Raw genomic sequence first — 3,905 nt, 5'->3', positions numbered from 1 at the left:
TCCGTGCAAGCAGATTGAGAGGGTTATTGAAATACCTTTTACTGGAAGCAGAACAATATTGGGGTTCAGTGTTGGACAGCGCGACGAAAGCGCTATGGGGCTGCACTGCTGTCCCCGTGCTCTCTGCACCACTGGGAGGAAACGTGGCAGATAAATAGGAAGTATAAAATCTCGAGACTCAACCCGATAAACAGACCGGTCTGGGGGTGTCTGCAAAGGCAGGGACAAGTGCTCGGGGGCGAGTGAGGCTGAGAGTCGCTGCACTGCTCCGGGGGTGGCACAGCCTGAGCCCGTCCCGGCACCGCAGAACCTCGAGGGGGGCTGCCCACCCCGCAGTGCCCAAGGGATGGAAGCGCCGCTCCCAGATATTTGAAGGGATGCCCCAGTTGACGGCCCAGCACGGAATGCACAGGGCAAGGCAGGTGCTGCTCTGATAAACGGGTTAAAGAGAGTCGTTGAGGGCATTCCAAACTGTCCTTGAACATGGATGTTTGCAGAGCGGTCTTGCCCAGGCTGGCTCTCCAGATGGCTCTTTGCTGTTCCATCCGCTGCCACGGCAGGACCGAGACGAGGACAGGGATGCGGCGGGCACTGCCCTGCGGCGGCGGCCGGGCCGTACTGCCGGGGGTGGTGCCCTTCGTGAGCTGAGCCTGGCGAATTTCTTCGGGCTGCCAAAATACCGCTCGAGGCGTAGCATTAACTCGGAGCCGGTGCTCTGAAAGCGCGACACTGCGGTCAGCAGCCTGGAGAGGGAGTGCTGAGGAGCCCTGGCACAGAGCTGCGCCCGAGGGGCTGGCACAGGAGTACACATCACTGCAATCCATAACCTGAGATGAGAAACTGGTCTGATTTTATAGCAGCTGTGTCTGACCAGGTTAGAGACTTCACCCCTAACTGGCAGATCTGCAGCGACCCAATACACAAACTGGTCAGAAATTTTTTGCAAGGCTACGTTTTATTTTCTAAGACTTGTTGCTGAGAGGAGGGGGAAAGTACCAGTGAAGGTCATATGCCCCAATAATTAGTTTACAGCTATTGGAGTTGAATGTACTAGCCTGGCTGTGAACTCACCCCTTCTCCATGAGCTTGGATAATTTTTAAATGAATTTAAATGAATTAAGCTTTATATTTTTATTTATATTAATTTAATATTTAAATGAATTAAATTAATTCAATATGTACTTTGAACATCTTCATCCTTGAGAGTACTAAAGCATCTTTGGTTTCTCTTTTTCCCTGTGATTGGTGATGTTTCTGTACCTCTCCTGTTTTAAAACTTTCAATATAAACACACTTGTATCTGCCATTCTTCAAAGAAATTTCCTACAAGCAATGACCATATTTTCATATTTTATAACCGTTGGATTATTTGTTTTTATGATTCTATGTTTATTTTAAGCCAGGGATTCGGCAGCAAGGCAGGGGATGTTTATATGCAGATAACGCCAGGAGAGATTTACCTTTAGGAAAAAATCACACACCTACTTCTGCTCCCTCCTGTATTTGATTTCTGTGATTTGTTGAAGTCTAAGTGTGTAAGTGTGTATTTTCAGCAGGGCACAAACTTCCTTCGCATGTTACATGTTAAAAAAAATAATTATATTTTACAAAGGCTGAACAAATCAGTCTAATCATAGAATCATAAAAGTTGGAAAAGATCAAGTCCAACCATTCCCCCAGCACTGCCAAGGCCACCACTGACCCATGTCCCCAAGTGCCACATCCACACAGCTTTTAAATCTCTCCGGGAATGGTGACTCCACCTCTGCTCTGGGCAGCTGTGCCAGTGCCTGACCACCCTTTCCATGAAGAAGTTTTGCCTAATATCCAGTCTAAGCAGTCTGGAAATCATTCTGACTTAATAAAAAAATAAAAAATTACCTTAGTGAACACCCTTTGCTGACAAACAGGCAGCAGGATGTGCACTGTGTTCCGTAGGGCACACAGTGCTATAAGACACATGGAGCAATCTCTTGGTGTTGGTTTTATCTGGGTAAGTTTGGAGCAAAGCTGTGTGTTCCATGGGATATTACAGACACATTCTGTAAAGATGTTGGTGTTTTATCAGATGCTCTGTTTCCACCAGGGAAGAGTTTTTAGGAATAACCTTATCAGCTTTCATATATGAAAAATGCCTGACGTTGCTCAGAGCAGCTCATATCATTAACACTGAGTTTCACTGGACCATTACAACTTTTCATCTATTACTTAGTTCCTTGTTGTCTTTTAGTCCCGCTGAAAGACACAACCAGAATCCCACAAATGCATTTTAAAAGCACCAAAGCTAATTTAGCTACATCAGAAAAAAACTCATTTTCTCAAGTCCTGAGAGTTTTCCAGTCTACTGGAAGGTGTCCCTGCCCATGGCAGGGAGTTGGAATGAGATGGTCTTTAACATCCTTTCTGACCCAACCATTCGGTGTTTCTGTGATTATCACCTGTAACATAATGTTATAGGATACAATAATATCTTGTTATATATAATATAATGTTATCCATAATATCTGTATGGTAGGGTCCAGTTCAACAAAGTGGGGCCCAGATTGGAAAGAGAGATGCTTTTTTTACCCTGATCCTGATCAATGTTCATTTTCCAAATAAAACCCATTAAATAGAGGGAGAGAGGTTTTGTATTTCGATGCTTCAGACATATAAATCTCCAGCACTTCTAGATAATATTCCATTTATGGGAGTTTTTCTTTAAACTTACAAGCAAAACAGGCAATGAAAAATACATGGGAAAAGAAGGTTTTATGAGATCAGATTGCAGGCACTACAAACACAGTTCTGTGGAAAAATAGATGGGAAAGGTCAGATACAAAACCAACAACTTTTTCATCAAATACGTGGTAAAACTCTTAAGAGTGTCCACTCTTAAGAGGTGTCAGCATTTGCTTCCCAGATCCCTGGCGCTGTGGATGTGGCCTGGAGCCTGGGGGATAGTGTATCCTTGTGCCTCATGGGATGCTCGGGATGCATTCCCGTGGCTCTGCTCCTGCTGCTGCTCCGCCTGGGCTTCATTAAGTTCCCAGCTTTGGCTGATGAAATACAGATGTGAGAGGCTTTCCAGGGGGGAGAAAAGGAGGAGGAGGGGAAGAACAGGAAATTCCCAGAGCCAGAGTCAGTGGGAGGGTAAAACATTACTTGGCATTTTATATGGACAGCAGGGCCGGGCCTGGAAAGGACAGTTGCTGCCTTTTAGGGATGCATGGACAGATCCATATTTCTCGCTACAGTAGTGGCTGCTGGGAGATAAACTGTGGTCTTCCCTGGGATTTATATGAACCTGTTCTGCACCTCCTGTTTCTTGTTCTTTCACCACCCCCACATCCATCTGCCCACATTCCTCAGGGGCAGCAAAACTTGCCTTGGTTCTGGAGATGTGTACCTGCCAGGGAGATTGTGCATCTCACAGCCGAGGCTGGTCTTCTGAAACAGAGACACATGGAAGCGCATTGTGGATGCTCCCAGGATCCCTTCCCCCTTTCCCTTTCCCTTCCCCTTTCCCTTCCCCTTTCCCTTCCCTTTTCCCTTCCCCTTCCCCTTCCCCTTCCCCTTCCCTTTCCCCTTCCCCTTCTCCTTCCCTTTCCCCTTCCCCTTCTCCTTCTCCTTCTCCTTTCCTTCTCCTTCTCCTTCCTTTCCCTTCCCTTCCTCCCCCTTCTCCCTGCCTGCTCCTGCTGGGTACCATGAGTGCTACTATTCATTTGGATGGCAAATCTCTAACAAATAATGTGGTGTTATAAAAAGTGTCTGTTGTCCCTGGTCACTGCAGTGTGGAGGTGCTGGCAGTGGCTTTGCAGGGTGAAGGTAAAACAGGTTCTGTCTGAAGTTCCCCACGTCTTTCTTCAGGGGCTGTGGAGGATCGGTCCCATGGATCAGTCCCACTGTCCTGGCCCCAGCCGGGT

The 3,905-nt window shown here is 46.8% G+C and overlaps 1 protein-coding gene across 4 annotated transcripts in view; it reads left to right on the top strand.

The window, feature by feature from the left end:
- Window positions 1–3,905, top strand: part of IFT140 (intraflagellar transport 140) — a 73,170-nt gene that overhangs the window by 56,805 nt on the left and 12,460 nt on the right. The window lies entirely within an intron of this gene.

The sequence above is a fragment of the Manacus candei genome, unplaced genomic scaffold (assembly GCF_025592945.1).
Source record: "Manacus candei isolate 608988 ecotype Guabito, Panama unplaced genomic scaffold, ASM2559294v1 h1tg000002l, whole genome shotgun sequence".
Classification (NCBI taxonomy): Eukaryota; Metazoa; Chordata; class Aves; order Passeriformes; family Pipridae; genus Manacus; species Manacus candei.
This window is presented reverse-complemented; position numbering and strand designations above follow the sequence as displayed.